At 36.4% G+C, this 19,555-nt stretch overlaps 1 protein-coding gene and 1 long non-coding RNA gene across 8 annotated transcripts in view; both read left to right on the top strand.

The window, feature by feature from the left end:
- The window catches only part of srgap1a (SLIT-ROBO Rho GTPase activating protein 1a), a 197,388-nt gene that overhangs the window by 29,109 nt on the left and 148,724 nt on the right, over nt 1-19,555 (top strand). The gene's annotated exons all lie outside the window — the stretch shown is intronic.
- Nucleotides 1,766-14,580, top strand: LOC147839672 (uncharacterized). The gene is made up of 3 exons (XR_015514780.1): nt 1,766-4,117; nt 8,023-8,264; nt 9,415-14,580. It is a non-coding gene; the product is annotated as an uncharacterized LOC147839672 (long non-coding RNA).

The raw sequence follows: 19,555 nt of genomic DNA, 5'->3' as shown, positions 1-19,555 counted from the left end.
TTAGCAGGCTGTTTTAGCCTTCAGTATAAATTAAACTGAAGTATATGTTTTGTCATTCATGTAGTGACTTAGTCTAAAATCCACTTTTGTTTTTAAGTAAATGAACCAAAGCAAGAATGAACTTAAATCCTACATCAATATATCCGACGGATAGAAACATAACCTCAGTCTGATTCGAGCCTGCGTCTCCCACATGTGTCTGGAGCGCACATTAACTGCTGGCTTGTTTTGCATTACTCATGCATTGTTCATGTTGCATTGTTTTGAGTTTAATTACGACTCACAAAGGAGACCACACAGAAACAAACGTGAGCATGATTTAAGGAGGAGATTTATGTCAGATTTCCTTCACTATAATAGTTGGGTTTGTTTTATAGATTGTCAGGTTTGTGTTATTTTGCATGTGTGTTTATGTGAGAGAGATGGAACACACTGGTCTGCGGATTGTATCTGTCGTCTGCTTGTCCAGAGGAGATGTTTGTGGTCCCAGCTGTTCCTCTAAGATAAGAAGCTTCATTCACATCTACCCAGACTTTAAAACCCTTTCCCATAACTTCAGATCTCAGTATCTTTATGATACTTTAGATATACTGTTTTTTGGAACTTTTGTGTACTTTTTGGGACTTTTAAATGCATCTGTGTTTTGATGGTCATTATTATGTTTTTGGGTCTTTAGTTACCCGGATGTATATATTGTGCATGGATGAATCTCAAACAGCTAAACACTTAACATAAAACACCTTAGATTTTTAAATAACCAATTACAAAGCAAAACCCTTTGAGTAAAAATCACTCAGTTCAGAGTGGTATTCAGTATTTGGTCCCTCTTTATAATAAGGCAATCCGACTAGCAGTAAGTAAAGTTGCTGTTTGTGGAGTTGTTTTTTGATCAAGTCGATTCTCTGCTGAGATTTTGAGAGATTCAATGTATTATATTTCAGCTGATTTCATCTAAAGCTGTGATCACACTAGAGTTTGTGCGTGCAAAATTTGTTGTGTGGCGGGATTAAACTAGATGATGAGAGATTTAAAAAATCAAGCGATTGGTCCATGTTTTAAATTTCTGTCCAGAGAGGTCATGTTTTGATCTTCGATTGGTCTCAAGCAGTCAAGTGATGCGATTTTGCAGGTCAGAGTTCACCAAACTTGAACTTTGCACTGCAGTGAATTGCATAACTTGATGCACGACCCTGCGTTTTCGGTCTGACGCATTCGCATGCATATTGCACATGGAAGTCAATGAGGAAAAAAGTCCTGTGTGACTTCAGCTTGAGGCTGTAATTGAAGTCAGTAGTTGTTTTGTGTTTCTCTTCTGTTTCTGCTTAATAACAGCAGGTGTTCATCATCCTCAATCATCACCTAACTAATCCTTTCATTGTCTCATTAACTTGAGTAACATTAACCCAATTTAGAGAGGGACCAAATACTATCTAAACTGAGTAAAATTTACGCAGAGGATTTTGCTGTGTAAAAAATAATAAAAGGATTATTATTATTATTTTAATTATTATTTTCTAGGGATGTAACTATTCACCTGACTCATGATTCGATACGATTCACGATACTAATTGCACGATTCACAATTTTAACAAAATTATTTTAAACAACTTTAAGGTGAAGAACCCTTTCTTTTTTTCTTAAATGCTGCACATTTTTGCAAAATAATATATTTTTTGAAATAACCAAATTGTTTTAAAAACAAATTCCAGAAAAAAAGCATAATACAAACTAAAGAAGACTCTTTAAGACAAACAAACCAAAATTGTGACTGCTGGGATTTTTACATTTTTAAATGAAATACCAGCATATCTATGTTGTCTGGCATCAGCTGAGACCTTTGCACATTTACAATGTCCCCTGCTGATGAAAAACTTTGGGGACAGAGATGGCTGGTGTGAAAAGGTAAGTGTTTCCTAAACCAGAGAGCAGAGTGTACAGAGGTGGCCAATAGGCCCTCTGATCCAGGGGACTGACCACTGGCATAAACTGATTATAAAATGACTAACTATAGAAGGATAGAGACAGAAGTTGAATTGATGAAGGTGAATAAATAAATAATATTACTTGTATAATTAATTATTATAGGTATCAATGTGATGCACATAAGAGAATCTTGAACATTTTTAAATATTCAATAATAATAAGCTAACAATTATTAAAATATGCACAAACTAATTTGGTAAGGTGAGGGACGTATGATTTACACGTATAGGCTTATGTTTTTTTTCTCAAAGTGACTGCAGACATGACATGAGCACACTTAGCAGTGAAAGTGAATCTGAAAGTGCGCACAATACTTAAATGATCATATCGCATTTTAGAATTATTATTACGACAAGCGTTTGGTATGTTTTTCTTTCATATTGAACACAGAGTGTTGTGCAAGAGAATAAATGTTTAACATTGTTGGTATAACAATTTTTTTAACCTATATAATGTTGAATATTGCAATTATATTCTGATAATGACAAATGTTTCATTTTACCACTGAGAAAAATTGGTCTAATAATGTTGACAAAATTTCAGATTGCAAGCAAATATATCAAACATAATGATTCAAGAATTATAAATAGTTTATTCGGATGTCATTACTTTACGATGCATTAACAAGCAGGACAAATTTAAAGTCTGTTCAAGTCCGTCTTTCCAATACAGCCTTTTTTTGTCAAATAAGTTTTATTGAAGACACTAATTCAAGAAGAAAAGAATTCAGTTTGCATATTTTGTCCACATATAACATAGGCAAAGCAAATAAGAAAGTAAATTAAAAAAGAAAAAACAGCAGGAAAATTATATAAAAAATAAATAAATAAATAAAAACCACCCACATAACAAACAAACTTGTTACAAAGACCTGTTTGAACAACAGAGTATGATGACAATGCATATTAAAACATTACACAAATGATGCATTATTAATAGTTTTTTTCAAGGTAACATATAAAAGGATTACAAACTGTCAAATTGTTCAAGTTTTCAAATAGTATCTAATTTACTCCAAACGTAACATAGAGGCAATTTCTCCAAGCCTCAGTTTACATGTAGGGGATTCCTTTTTTTTTTTCCAAAACAGTAGCAGTAGCTTTTTGGCAGTAGTTAGCAGTATGAGAGCATTTTTTATTGTGAAAGTCTAGCATTTTAACCAACAGATCTACACACAGGCCTTATATTAATTTTTATTTTTTTTACCATATGTTTGAGGAATAACAATAATAATAGCCTATTGATATTAACCTTTATTTTGCATCTACAGAATCATTAGAAAATTGTGATGCTTAATTTTTTTCTTATTTTTAATTAAAAAATAAATAAATAAAAAATTGGATTCTTATTTTTGCCAGAATCGTGCAGCCCCGCCCTCATGTCATTTCAAAACATTAGTTCACTTTTTGCAACACAAATGCATATATTTTAAAAATCCGATATGTCTCTTATAGACAGCAGTGTTCAGAGTCCAGAAATGGAACCAAAAACATTATCAAAACAATCTATGTGACTTCAGTGGTTCAACTCTAATCATATGAAGCTTAGATAACATATTTGTGTTGTAAAAAAAACCTGTAAACAACTATGTCTGCCAATGTTTTTTCATCCTTGTTAGGTTGTCCGGGTGCACATTTACAATGGACAGTATGACCTATTGCTTTAAGTCAGCAACACAACACTCAAACCTGTAGAAGGCATACTGGGACCTAATGCGCTTTAAGAGGCGACATAGACAAATAAAGTTATTTTAAGTGTTTATTTGGTTTATAAAAATTGTTCTTGGAGCTTCGTATGGTTACAGTTAAACCACTAAAGTCACATGGAACATTTTTGGTTACTTTTCTAACCTCTGAACATCTCATGACCCTTGTTGTGTTTGGAGGGTCAGCTCTCTGTTTAATCTAAAAACATTTTAATTTGGTTTCTGAAGATAAATGAAGGTCATTGATTGGAACGACATGAGGTAATTAATAGCAGAATGTTCCTTTTTTGGGTGAACTAATCCCTTAAGGACTAGTAGGATGCATTTTTTATTATATTGAGATTTTTTTGTGTGTTTATTTGGGGGTTTGTGATTTCAGACTATATTATGTGGTTGTCTCAGTATGTGGCCTAATTAAGATCAACCAGCGTCCAGAGGTGTGGACTCGAGTCATGTGACTTGGACTCGAGTCAGACTCGAGTCATGAATTTGATGACTTCAGACTCGACTTGACAAAATATGAAAAGACTTGCAACTCGACTTGGACTTGAACATGAATGACTCGGACTTTCACTTGGACTTGCGCCTATTGACTTGTAAAGACTTGCTACTTTCTATAAAAAGCCCAAAGATAAAAAGTATGTTGACATGGAACATTCTATCTCTACATCTGCGTGTGAGACAGAGAGCATGCACGCATACTTTCGACCACTAGCGCTTTGTGGCGCACTTCTGTGTTTTTGCACCAGCGGGAAATTTGAAGATGCCATTTTCATTCTGACTCGGAGAGTGAAATAAACACATCCTCGATCTGCTCCTTTTGTTTTATTCAGCGGATTTACAACATCTGTCAAAGGTAAGAGACTTTACTACTCGCAATGTGTTACTGTGCAAAAGCATTGTTTTACTGTTGTGCATAAGTCAATGAACTTCAGTTTTTTTTAAACCAAATTTACCCTCTTGTGATTTATTTCACATAATTATGAATGAACATGGCTGTAATTTATGTTTTTGCACTTGGTCATTTGTGTCAATGCACATATTATGTTTTATTTTTGTGTTTTGCCCATCCTCTGACAGTATTTTCTAACTATTTAATTAGTAGTAACATTAATTGTTATTTTTTGGTGACATTTTGCAATAAGGTTTTTTAAATTAATCTATGTACTAACATGAACTAATAATGAACTATACTTTTAAACCTTTATTAATTATAGTTTAACATTTACTATTGCATTATTACAATTTAAAGGTATGCTTGTTAACATTAATGTTAATGCACTGTAATTTAACAAGAATTAACCAATAATTTTATTTCCATTAATTAATGAATACTGTATTGAACTGTAACTGTACTGCACTGCATTGTTTGTTCACATTAGTACATACATAAACTTAATTAATTAATACAACCTTATTGTAAAGTGTTACCTTTTTCATATTTTGGATTGATACTATTAATTTTATTTAGTATTTAAAACCTTAAAAGTATTTGTATTATTGTTGATCTTATGCAATATTTTAGTCCTCTATATATTTTTTTTATTTAAATTTGTATTGTGAGATTGTAACGTAATGCATATATATTGTTAAATTTCTGTTTGTTTGTTTTTCTGTATTTCCCCCTCTATATTTAAGGATTATCTACTATTTTTAAAGTACTTAAAACCAACCATCTAATAAAAAATACAATTAACAATCACATTTTGTTTCTTGAGTGTCTTTGTTCCTGTTTTGTAGGACTCTTATTTTAACATTTCATTTGGAAACACTTGACTGATCATTCCATTAAAGTTTTACCTTTATTATTTCATCACTCAATGAGATCATTTAATTGTGAGTTGAATTACTCCATTTGTAATTGTTTTTTAAATAAACTAAAAACGAAGACTTGTTTTATTCAGTTTGTTGAATGTGAACTTCTCTACTTAACATATTAAAAGATATTTAAAACCACTATTAATGTATTTAAACTAATATTTAAATTTATATAACTGTTTCACTGTGGGTATTTCTATTTTTATTTATTTAGCACATTTATTGGCTATTCAAACATAAAAACAAGTTTTAGATAATTCGTGGCTCTAATAAATTGTTAAACATTACAATATCCCTGCAGAAAAATCCAGCTTAAACCAGCCTAGGCTGGTAAGCTGGTTTTAGCTGGTCGACCAGGCTGGTTTTAGAGGGGTTTTGGTCATTTCCAGGCTGGTTTCCAGCCATTTCCAGCCTGGTCTTAGCTGGTCAGGCTGGAAACTGACCAGCAAAATCCAGCTAAAACCAGCTTGACCAGCCTGGTTTAAGCTGGACATAGCTGGTTTGGGCTGGGCTCCCAGCCTGGCTAGGCTGGTCAAGCTGGTTTTAGCTGGTCATCTCCCAGCCTGACCAGCTAAGACCAGGCTGGGAATGGCTGGAAACCAGCCTGGAAATGGCCAAAACCCCTCTAAAACCAGCCTGGTCGACCAGCTAAAACCAGCCAACCAGCCTAGGCTGGTTCAAGCTGTTTTTTTCAGTAGGGATTTTTGACAAAATGGTCTAAAATGATAGTTTACAAGTGCCTAAGTGGGATTCGAACCCCGTTCTTTATGAAAAGAAAGAAAAATCTGATTGGCTCTGACATTACTTTTACCAATGGGCAGGTACTTCAATCTGATTGGCTGGTCTCTCGCACGCGTATTCAGTCTCACTGCCTTTGCTTGACTTTTGTCCACACTGGCGCCTCAAACCTTTCCTGCTTTTGCTCTCCAGAGATCCTGCTGGTAAATTGATTATTCCAGAATGATGATATGGTTTATATATTGCTAAACTATTTAGTAACAGTACACGAAAAACTATGAGGTTAAGGTAAACTCTATAATAAATACTAGTGTTTTTGAGAGTTAGGTATACTGCCTATGTTTTAGGCTAGTATTATTGACAAGTTGTTAATGAATGCTTCAGCATGTAGTATTAAGAATAGTGAACTGATAAAATAAAATACGGTGTAGTTATTCTACAGTAAAGTGTGGTGAATTGTAGTATAATATACCCTATATTGTAAAAAACTACAGCACTGGGTAATTTGTTTATATTACACTTGTGTTACCATAGCAACTATAATATGACCCCAACAGATTAATTGAAGTACTTTACTATAGTACTGTTCAAAACACTGTCCATGCCAATAGATGTGTTCATGTGTTTTTTATTTGATTAGTATGGTGGACCTTTTGGATGTTTAATAAATGTTTGTAAAACAAAATGCATTCTTTACATCCAACATCTATTCTCTGTGTCTTTAAGTGTTTGAAACTGGAAATATCTCATCATATAACATACAGCCAAAATGTTATGGTTTATTAGATAAAAAAATTTTATATGTAAGTCTATTTTAGTATTTTGGTTATTGTTAATAAATAGTGCCTCAATATAAATCATATCAAAAAGCACGAAAGGAAGAGGAAACACAAGACACAAATTCTGCATATAGTCTCTGAGAGCACGCAGGAAAATGTGTGCGTGAGCAGTGCATATTTGAGAGCGAGAAAATTTGCGCGTGAGCAGCGTATATTTGAGAGCTCGCAAGCAGTTTTGTCCACAGAGGAAATCGGTGCACGAGCATCACACAAGGTAGAAAGCAAAGTTCTTCATTGTTATGTGAAGAAAACAACGTTATTGTTTGTATGAAGTAGCCTACTTTATTTAGAATATGTGCCACAATTTTACATTGCTGCTAGACAGATTTGCATCTCCATCTCTTCAGCACACACGAGACTCAATTGACAAAAAAACAAGTTCACTCAATTTTACTTTGCAGCATACAGGAGTTGTTGGTCTACTGCTGCCTCATTGAGGTCGTTTATGTAGTTTTAGTTGATCACAAGTTGATTACCGAACACATAACATAGTACAACTAAACTTAATGAACTAGACAGCAGTAGACCTGCAATTTCTGTGTGATGTGAGGCAAAATGGACTCTATTGTGGTGGAACTCATTCTTGTGCAATTTGCTGTGTAGATGAGACGCAGCACTGTTCAGCACTTTTTCAGAAAATTACATTTGTGTTTTTATATATCTGAGCAATGTTCTTTAAAAAAAAGGTTTGTTTAATAAATACAGATCTTACAGCCATACATAATCTGTTTACATTTTATTTTTCTGTTAAAAAGACTCGAAAAGACTCGAAAATCAAACTATAGGACTTTGGACTTGACTTGAGACTTGTTGCCTTTGACTTGGGACTTGACTCGGGACTTGCCTGTCTTGACTCGGGACTTGACTCGGGACTTGAGGGCAATGACTTGAGACTTACTTGTGACTTGCCAAACAATGACTTGGTCCCACCTCTGCCAGCGTCCTTCCAGACTCTCACCTTTTGACCTCTATAGATGTTATCTGGTCTTCCTGTTTGAGCATAAACCACTTCAGTGCTTAAACATCTCAAATAATTGGTTGTTTAAAATGCAGCACAGTAAAGGCGTAGCACGTTTTTGAATGCATTCTAACTTTCATTTCTCTCTTGTGTCAAAATAGCATATATCATCAATAAAAAAAAAATGTTCTCTTAGGTCATGACATCATCTTAAGAACCAGGGGCCTCATGTATCAACGCTGCGTACGCACAAAAACTTTGCGTACGCCAGGTTTCACGCTCAGAATCGCTCACGTTTGGATTTACTATCAATGAACTGAATGTGGGAATGTGCGCAGCTTCGCGGCAGCTTTCTGGCAGGCGTACGCACATTTTTTGTGCGTGTCTGTTTTATTTCCATTGGCGGCTCCTAGAGGCAGTTGTGTTAAATTCCTCTCTACAAAGTGTCTGAGCCTTGCAATGGCAGCTGTATGAGACGGGTCCAGCAGGTATATAAGGTTTCCATACCATACAGTTGACCAGCTAAACATTAAAGCACAATTTGCAGCAGTCGCCTGTTTTCCCAATGTAATCTGAGGGATCTACTGCACGCACATTGCTATAAAGACACTATCTGAAGATGAATTTGCATGCGTGAATCAGAAACATTTCCATTCAATAAATGTGCAAATAAAATATGATGCTTATTGATATAAACTTATTGATGATTCCTACTTGTCTTTCTCGTGATAAATAGTTGGCAAAATCTGATATGTAGCGGGGGAAAAAACAAGAAAGAGTTCATCAGACGCTGGATTCGAGCCGAGTTCATGCTCGAACGTATCAATTCATGATCACATGCGTCTTATGAGTAGCGCCACTGAGACTGCTAAGCGTCCTGAAACATTTTACAGATATAAACCACACTATTTCTTTTTTTTAATGCACTCAGTGCGATGTTCAGACCCAACTGTGTTGACCGCATCAGCTAAACTCTCCCACTCTATTTTTTTCTTTTGTTGTTAATTCCGGAGAACAAATTGCAAATAACACCGCTTTTCTCCGGTCTACCTCCGAAAGCAGCACCTCCAATTCACATTCTGTTCAAAGTTTCTCTTTTTGCTTGATTTTGTTGTTGCTTTTTCGTTGGGTTTTGCCATTAGCATAGTCATTAGCATATTCATACGGGGGAGGAGGCAGGGAGGGGTTTTGTGCTCGTGCATGTTGCGCTCAGTTTCACGTTCATTCAGATGTACAAAAGAATATGCGTGAGATTCGGCGTACGCAGTGTTTCATACATCTGAAATTTTTTCTGCGTACGCACATTTACAGCTTTGTGCGTACGCAATGTTTTAGTAAGATTTCCACGCAAGTCTTCGTACATGAGGCCCCAGATGTATTTTGTTTGTGACTTTTGCATTCACTCTTTGTTAGGTTTATTTGTAGTGTAAGTGCCATTGTGTCTGCTAAAAGATCATATCAGTGGGAGAATAACTGGAACAATCGTGACGTAATGCTAAACTGCAACCAACATAATGCATGACATGTCAATAGTGCATCTGCTCTATCCCTGGGTGAAAAAAATAGGCTTTGTCAAATAGTCAATGGCACTCCTTTAGCTTTTCTTTTGGGGATTTAAGCAGGTAGGTGAAAGACTTCCTGGTTAAGTGAATGACGAGCTTGAGCTAATTCTTTATTCCAACCAGGATCAGAATTGAATCATTTGATGCTAAAATACCTCTAAAACAAACAAATATAGTCTCAAATTTAATATAAAGGCGTTGTTAAAACTAAAGACATGATAAACCTGTATTATAAAAATATATTCCACAGCTTGGATTACCAATATTGTCCCTATTAAAAATTGTTAAAGTAAAGAGTGACTAGTACTGATGTTTAATGATTAAATTGCTCAAAAAGGTAACATGTCTAATGTGTAACCATATGTTTAATGGTGTTTTTTTGGGTGCTTTAAATGTTTACATTTTTATACTACAGTATAGGTCAACCCATTGGCTTAGGTTGGAGTTCATTATCACATACAAAAAACAGGGAAGCAACCCTGACTGTACACGAGACACAGCAGGATAACACATGTGTGCCCAAAAGACAAATTACACAATGAGGCCCATCATAAATTTTAGATGAACAATACATTTGAAATACCACAGGGTCACATGGCAGACATTACCCAACTCTACTCATCCAAAACTATATCCTAGACAAGTCAAAGACATCCCATTCCCAACACCCCCTTTCCCGTGAAAAACAAACAGCACCTCTTCTAAAGCAAAGGTCTTTTCAACCTAAGAAGTCCAAGGAGAGTAACCTTAGAAGGACAACGTTTACATTCAAGTCCAAGCCTGTTGCTCTAGAATAACAGTCATGGTATGTTAGCTCTGGGGGAGAAAGATTCACCGTAACAAAGACCTAATTAGAGGTAAAATGAGAGAGTCTCAAGTCCTAGGGGCAGGAGATAGTAGCCGGTGTGAATCCAAAGCCTCTAATTGTAGTGCTCTTGTGAAGTTTGCAGTGGGAAAATTGAGAAAGAGAGCAAAGTCAAAGTACAAAGATCTGTGCAAGTTCATTGGCTCAATATGACAGGCTGTCAAGATGGAAAATGTTTCATATTTCATACTCTCGTCAAGCTGCCTTAGGAATTAGTAGTTTGTAAAATAAATGTTATTAAGAGGAAGTATTTGCCAAACTGATATGTAGGGTGTTTTATTTTTTTTATTTATTAAATTTTTTTAAACTTCTTAGGTTCTGCAGGTTGCAGTGTCCTGAATTTTGATTGCCAATCTTAAGCCAATCGTAATGGTTTGTTTTGTTTCAATTTGGAATTTCCCATATCAATCGCAGAGCCCGGGGGACCAGAGTGAGTACTCCGACTTGACCACCCCTGGTCCTGTTTGGGTTTTTAATGTAAAAGATTTACATTTGACATAGTCACAATGTTATCAATGTAAATGAATCATCATTAACAAAAGCTGTATTTACACTGCAAACCTGGAACAAAAGCTCCACCTGACATTTGTGTTTATTTAAACCCTTTACATACGGGACTCTTTTTCCCGACAGTCATTATAAAATGTATCTTTCAGAGATGTACTTTGTGTGTTTTTCTCATGCAACCTTTTCAATAATTTTAAAATGAATATCTGTTTTGGACTGTATATTGTAATTTTTTGATGCCTTTATTCACTTAAAGAATAGATTTTGGATTTACTAGGCCAGTTGGCATTTCTGTGTGGAGTTTGCATGTTCTTGTGAGTCTCCTTTGGGTGCTCTGGTTTCCCCCAGAGTCCAAAGACAATCGGTGTATGTGTATTGGATTAACTAAATTGGCCGTAGTGTATGAGTGTGTGTGTGTGTGTGTGTGTGTGTGTGTGTGAATGAGAGAGTATATGGGTGTTTCCCAGTACTGGGTTGTGGCTGGAAGGTCATTCACTGCATAGAACAAATGCCGGAGTAGTTGGTGGTTCATTTCGCATGGTGATCCCTGTTGAATCAGGGACTAAGCCGAAGGAGAATGAATGAAAGTTTAGGCATGCCCAGTTCTTGAGTACTTTAGAAGTACTTGACAACAAATACAGCAATGGTGGTCTATAAGCTGGTTTGTATGCGTGTGAATGCTCTTGCAGTTACATTGCCACCTACTAGTCTGGCATGCATACCTTACCTACTTTTTTAGTTATGACCTCCACCTCTTCCGGGGTATGGGCAGCCAAATGTTGATCTCCAGCGGTATCTGTCCTGGCAATTCTTTCTACCTGTCTCCAGGTGTAACCCATCCTGATGTCTGCCTCTAGGTTGCGTCGCCAGGTTTTTCTTGGACAGCCTCTCCTCCACTTACCTTGAGGATTCCATCGGAGAGCCTGTCTGATGATGCTAGATGGTTTGCGTAGGGTGTGCCCTATCCAACCCCTATCTTCTCTTCAAAATTTCTGCTTCTATTGGGGGTTGACATGTCCTTCCCCATAGGTCAGTGTTACTGATCTTGTCGAGCCAGCGAATATGTTGAGTCTTTCTAGAGACAGGTGTTGATAAATGTCTGGAATCTTCGGGTGGAAGTTTTGGTTATCCTCTAGGTTTTGACCCGTACAACAATACTAACTTCGCAATGGAGTTGAAAAGACGGGTCTTGGTGGTCAAAGTAAGTTCTTTTGAAGCCCAGATGTTCTTGAGCTTTGGGGGGTTCTTGCTTTGCCAAATCTTGCCTTAACGTCTGTATCTGTTCCACCCTGCTGGTCAATGATGCTGCCCAAGTAGGTAAATACTACCTCCTCCAGGGAACTTCCATTCAGGGTTACTGGATTGTTGCAATTGGAGTTGATCTTAAGAATCTTGGTCCTCTCTGTGTGGATGTTGAGTTCAACCTGTGTTGATGTGGCTGCCAACAAAATGCATATGTAACACATCGTTTTTAATCATACTTGTGAATCTGTGTGAATTTGTGAATATAGACATGGTATTTTCTGAAATGTTTCATCCATTAACCATAATGTGGCAATCATAGTTGTCTTAGAAGAATCATCCAATGTCATGGCAAAAGAAAAAGGCAATCAAACAGTAGAAAGATTTCAGTCAAACAGGGGAGAAAGCGTCTATCCTGAAGTACCTGATTGCTCTTGATTAAGTCACTTAGTCGTTCTTAAGTATAGATTACTCTAATCTGTCAGTGTTTTTCATACAATAGGATGCCTGCTCATTACGTTAAACACACATGTTGTGAGTGGGGTCCAGCGGAAGTGTTCATGGTGTTATGAAGATGGACCAGGTAATAAAACCTATAATAAGTGAGATTCATGGCTTTCATTATAGAGCAGCTTTGGCAAAACCATTAGTTTGGCAGCACGGCACATTTGACCTGTCCTGCGAGCCTTTATCTGATTAGCGACAGTTGGCCTTTTAGTAGTAAATGGCACATGGACAGATTGGGTTTAGTGATTGCTGGTGTTATTTATTACCTTAGTGAAGCAGCGCAGGACCAGGTTAAGTGAAGGAGTCAGTCATGGAAGGCAGACAAGGATCAGTGTGGAGAGTAAAATGATGACATTTTCTGCTGATTGGTAATAGAAAATAAATTCATGAATGAATGTATGTAGCATGCTTAACATATTTTCGGATGAATTGCTTTTAAAACATAACTCATAACAAAGTCATATTGGCTAAATGTAATTAAAAGATCTACTTGGCAGCAAGGTGCTTGCATTTAATGGTAATATTTGAAATGTACAAAAACAGTAAATCGGTACTTAATTCATATATTATACCATTTCAAAAATGTTGTACAGAGGGCTATCTTTGTCTTTATTATCCTGTACACATTTTGACTTGTGTTATTTAATAGTAATAATAATTCCTTACATTTATATAGCGCTTTTCTGGACGCTAAAATCGCTTTACACATTAGAGGGAATCTCCTCTTCCACCACCAGTGTGCAGCACCTGGATGATGCGATGGCAGCCAAATTGCACCGCACACCACACACCAGCTTATTGGTGGAGAGGAGACAGAATGATGGAGTCAATTATGATATGGGGATGGTTAGGAGGCCATGATGGACAGAGGCCAGTGGGCAAATTTGTTAATCCAGGAAGGCACTGACCAGTATAGAGTCCCCTTCACTATACTGGGGTGTTAGGATCCACACAGACCACAGCTTGAGTGCCCCATGCTGGCCTCACTAACGCCACTTCCAGCAGCATCCTAGCTTTCCCATGTGATCTCCTATCCAGGTACTGACCGGACGCAGCCCTGCTCGGCTTTAATGGGCAGCCATATAAGAGTTGCAGAGAGCTAGCTGCTGTTTGGTGAATTATGTTCTATCTTGTTATTTTAGTAAATTTTTGTTTCGATTTTAGTTATACAATTTGCAAGGTAGTATGATTGGATTGTTTTGGTTTTACTGTGTCTAAAAAAACTTTGGCTATACCACTGATTTTTATTTGTATCATTTGGTGAATTTCATAAGTCTGTATGCTAATTTTGTTGGCTTCCAACAATTACAAAACCATTACTAACCACAATCGGAAATTTTGTTATGGCTTTTTATTGTCTTTTGTTAATCTGTTAAGCTGCTTTGAGACAATGTACAGTGTAAAAAGTACTATAGAAGTAAAACTAAATTAAATTGAATTGAATACCGACAGTGATAATCACGTGTTTTTGGTAATCAGGCTCAAGATTTGTATTTATCAGCCTGGCTGCGTCTCCACTGAAGCGTTTTTAAGCTGCAGAAATGCAAGCAATGTTCTAAAACGGCACTTTTTTCAGTCAGTTGTTATGATACACAGTATCCCTGCTGTACCGTTACAAGATTGAAGTCTTTAGCATATAATTTATTAACTGTATCGTGGTTTTGTCTGGTATTGCAGTCCTTCTCCACTGTGATTAGATGGCTAGCTCAAAAGTGACACTGATTGGTGCTACTTGCAATGGCTAAAAAATGATGAGCCCTCAACCTAGACTATAAAATGCCCACTCAGTGCCTCACTATGCTGCAGGCACTCAAAAAACACGATGCTACCATTGATAATAACAGAGAACAACAGAGAAAAAAAAAACAGATCAATGAACACACATCTTAAGCCTATATAATGGTTATGAGCTCTCAAATATAAAAGGATACCAGTTGTCAGTAAAGGACAAAATTTCCATACCGCTGAATCACTAATTATGATTCATTCCTTAATGTAATCTAGCATCCCTATAGCAAACATTCAGTGTGCAGTTTAGGGATTTTGGCTCTGAGAGCTGAAATCCCCCGTCCCGTCAGCTGTGAGCCCCTCTGGTGTGAGTGTCAGGGTTGTCAGGTCTGCTCTCCTCTGTGGTTTCTCTCAGACAGGAGGCCTGAAGCCCGGCGAGGACTGCTAATGTTCACTGACCGAACGGCCCCTTTGTTTACTGTGCAGTAGAGTAGTGTGACAGGCTAAACCTACTGTGACCTGTCAGCAGAACCAAGACCATGTGACCCTTAACACAGCTCTTAGCTAAACCTATAGAGAAAACACTCTCTTTCTCACCGGCAGAAAGTTGATGCTCTTGACATAAGTTTAGGTACATTATGTCCTGTTTTTTTTTGTCCTTCATCTACATTAGTGATAGACCATTAATGATTTTAATTTCTAGGACTAGAAATGGCTTTTAAATGTATTGATCAACGTTGGATTAATGTATTGGTTTATTTTGAGTATTTAATTATTCATGATTATATTGTAACATTTAGATTTCCCTTTCCATCAGCTAATAAAGTCAATCATAAAAACGCAATGGCAATTTATTTATCTAAATCGAATCGTAAAATAAGTATCTATTTTGGACTGTGTATTGTAATGTTTTGATGCCTTTATTCACTTAAACAATAGATTTTGGATTAAATGAATACATTTTAGTGTTTTAATATGGAGCCAGTTTAACATAACAATTATTATTCAGTCTCAAATAATACATGTCCAAAGTAAAATTCATACACAATTTACATTTACTACATTTTATTTGTAAATTCAATTTCAAACCGTAAAAACACAAATCCATTTAGTAGGTTCAAACACAATTCATAAATACACAAATCCAATTAGTAAATTTAAGACACAATTTGTAATTGCACAAATCCAATTCGGAAATTCACAAATTCATTTCAGATATTTAAAACACAATTCGTAAATTCAAAAAACTATTTTTAAATGCACAAAACACAATTTGTAAACGGACAAAACACAATTTTTAAATGCACAAATCACAATTTGTAAATGCACAAAACACAACTCGTAAATACACAAAAGACAAAACAGAATTCGTAAATACACAAATTCAATTAGTAAATTCACAGAACACAATTTATAAATACACAAATCCTATTAGTATATTCAAATGCATTTTATAAATTTGCAAATCCAATTCATAAATTCATAAAAGACAATTCATAAATGCACAAAACACATTTAGAAAATTCAAAACACAATTCTACAATACACAAATCCAATTAGTAAATTTACTAAACACAATTCGTAAATGCACAAAACAACATTCGTAAATTGAAAACATAATTCATAAATACGGAGTTTGCATGTTCTCCCTACGTTCGCGTGGGTTTCCTCTGGGTGCTCTGGTTTACCTCACTGTCCAAAGACATGCGATACAGGTGAATTGGGTAGGCTAAATTGTCCGTAGTGTATGAGTGTGTGTGAATGTGTGAGTGGATGTTTCCCAGAGATGGGTTTCGGCCGGAAGGGCATCCGCTGCGTAAAAACTTGCTGGATAAGTTGGTGGTTCATTCCGCTGTGGCGACCTGGATTAATAGAGGGGCTAAGCCAACAAGAAAATGAATAAATAAATGAATGAGTTCATAAATACACAAAGCCAATTAGTTAATTCAAAACACAGTTCGTAAATACACAAATCCAATTCAAATTTAAAAAGCAATTTGTATAATCAAAATACAATTTATAAATGCACAAATACTTTTCATTTAGGGAAATGTTTATGACTTTTAATTGTGAATTCACAAATTGTGTTTTGAATTTTGTGAATTGAATTTGTGTCTTTTATGAATTGTTTTTTTGAATTATTATTATTTTTGTATTGAATTTACAAAATGTATTTTGTAAATGTGAATTGTGCTGTGAATGTTTATGTTTTGCTCTTGCAAATTCCTGATCTGCCTCCATATTTTTAAATATGCAAAAAAGTATACATTTTTAATGTTATAATTTTTCCTACTGTATACTTTAAATGGGGGCTATTATGCAAAAATCACTTTTATAAAGGAATTAAACAGTTGTGTGGGAAGAGTTTGTGAATTATTTGTATGTGTCATCAAAGGGGGAAAGTCCCGCCCGTTAGTGATGATCTCCCTCTTATTAGCATAGGATGTTAGTCTTGTTTTTGAATCTGCCACTATGCTGACACATAGACATTTGTAGCTCCGCCCTCTCTTCAAAATAGCACTCATTTGAATTTAAAGTGACGGTCACCAAAATGGCACAATTGCAATCAAAGCCTTAAAAGGGCAGTTTCAAACAGTCAATACATTATTTGTTCACATACACACTTAAGGGACATCACAGACCTATTTTACATCCTGACAAAAGGGGCATAACAAGTCCCCTTTAATGCTGTGATGCTTAATTTCACCAAAAGTGACTTGAGTTTAAAAATGTTTTGTTAAACAATGTTGAATTTTAATAGCATCTATTTTTGTTCTATACTGTATATTATAATGTTTCTCATCAGGATCGCCTTTAGTTCAAATATTCATCTTTTTTTCAATGGGCTCAGTATATTAACAGTTGGCAGAAAGCACATAAGTCGTCTGATGAAGGATGGACTTCTGCAGGTGCGTCCCTCTGCACAACATAAGAGTGTGCAGATGTGTTTAGACTGAACCAGTGTCGTCCAGGTGTTTGTGTGTGGTCCATGAGGCCCCCGTCAGGCTCCTCTTCTGGGCCCCCCAAGCTCTGAATACCCTTGAATAGAGTCTTCACTTCAAATGCCACACTGCAGGCCATTTAGAATCGCTGCGGCATTTTTACAGCCATCACTGAAGTTCAGAAGATTCATTTGTCATATTTGACATGAGCTGTTCGTGTGATCTTGGGTTACAAGAAGGTATGCAGCATCAGAGGTAAACATGATGTAGTGTTTGTAATGCCTATTGACCTCTTAGATGTGGGGAAAAGCCCTGTCTAATTACAGGCATTCCACATTTTTCCAAGGGTTCAAAAAATGACATGTCCTGGCAGATCCTTCTGACTGTTGATATTGGCTATGTTTACGTTGGTGGGTTTTCTTTTTAAAAGCACAACTTTTGCTATGGTTACATTTGCCATCAACACTACACTCAAATAATACGTTTGGAGTTTGTTCAAACTACTTATTTGAAATAAGCTGGAACAACACAATTCTGGATTTTATTTTTTTTTTTTGTGGGGGCAGCTTAATTGTTTTATGTTCAATCCTCCTTAAACTTGGAAAAACTATTACATTTACTTAATTCCATCATGTTGTTTTAACACTAGACATGGGCCAGTATAAGATTCTGACAGTATAATAACCTTGGATGAAAATATCACTGTTTCACTGTATAGTGATTACTGCTCTAAAATATATTCTTTAAAAATGTCTGGGTAAAAAACAAAACATTTTACCCATTTGAACACAGTATATTTTATTTTAGGAAACCTTTATAATATTTTGGAGCAGTAAACATGTCAGGCTAAACAAATAAATGCTTGACTTTTGCTGTCTTCGTTTATTTAAAAAACACTGATTTCTTTACAATTTAAAGGGCACAAAGTTTACCCCTTTTTTATGATTTAATATTAATATTAAGGTTCTTCTGAGTGTGCCAGTTTAGGTTCAGTTCAACACACAGTTCAGATGTTTTTATTATAATGTGTTAAAAAGTGTCATGTTGGGGGGATTTAAACAGTTTGCTGTTTTAGGGGCGTGTTGCTTCACAGTTTCGGCTTCCCGCCCAACGTAACAAGGGGGCGGAGCCAAGAGCTCCCACGCTCTGTGTTTGCAAAAGACAGGCTGATAGACAGAGAGAAAGAAGCTAAGCTGAGCTAGGATGAGCATTCAGCCGTACATGTACAACTCGGGACACAGACCAAGCAGAGAGTACAAAATCATTTGCGTCTTTGTATAGTCTCGGTGTACAAGTGCTGAGCTTGTACACTGAGACTAATAACCACACACACTAAAATAACTTTGACTGAGGCACCGAATGCGCCGTGACATGGCACACCAGACACTCAGTGACACGGCAGAAACATGAAGTGTCCCGAATCGTCGCGCCACGCATTCCAGAACTCCAAACACAAGCCTCCACCAGGGCAAACACAACGGCTCCGCGGCCGCCAAGCCGCTGACCCGAAGCTCCTCCACGTGCACCTCGACAGAAACCCACGCCCAGAACTCTGAAATGCACGGCCCTGCACTACGCAAAAGGTACAAGCAATAATTCTGGTTACATCGATAATGTGGAGAATATTGATCTTGTGTTGAGCCCAATGAGCTCAATAATTAATATCATTAGAGAAATAATGATTAAACCAAAACAAATATTTTTTTAATTCATATGTATGTCGAAGTCTGCTTGAACAGAAAGTTACTGAGACTTGTATTCCAGAACAGTGATATACTTTCAACTAAAATGGAATATTGAGTACTGGGCAGTGCTTTCTTTTGCACATTATTCCTTCATAGCAAACTAACGGTTAGATAAGGTATAAATCAGGGGTGGCCAACCCTGTTCCTGGAGAGCCACCTTCCTGCAGATTTTAGTTGCAACCCATATCAAACACACCTGCCTGTAATTATCATGTAGTGTTCAGGTCATAATTAATTGGTTCAGGTGTATTTGATCTGGGTAGCAACTGAAATCTGCAGGAAGGTGGCTCTCCAGGAACAGGGTTGGCCACCCCTGGTATAAAGAAATATTTGCTATGGAAGCCCTAAGGTTGACGTCAAAAGAAGGACCGCCACCTCAAATTCGCATGCAAATGGTGAGACTTTGATTAAAGATT

Source organism: Danio rerio, chromosome 18 (genome assembly GCF_052040795.2).
Source record: "Danio rerio strain M-AB ecotype USA chromosome 18, GRCz13ab, whole genome shotgun sequence".
Taxonomy (NCBI): domain Eukaryota; kingdom Metazoa; phylum Chordata; class Actinopteri; order Cypriniformes; family Danionidae; genus Danio; species Danio rerio.
Note: the sequence above shows the minus strand (reverse complement) of the source record. Positions and strands in the feature narration are given on the sequence as shown.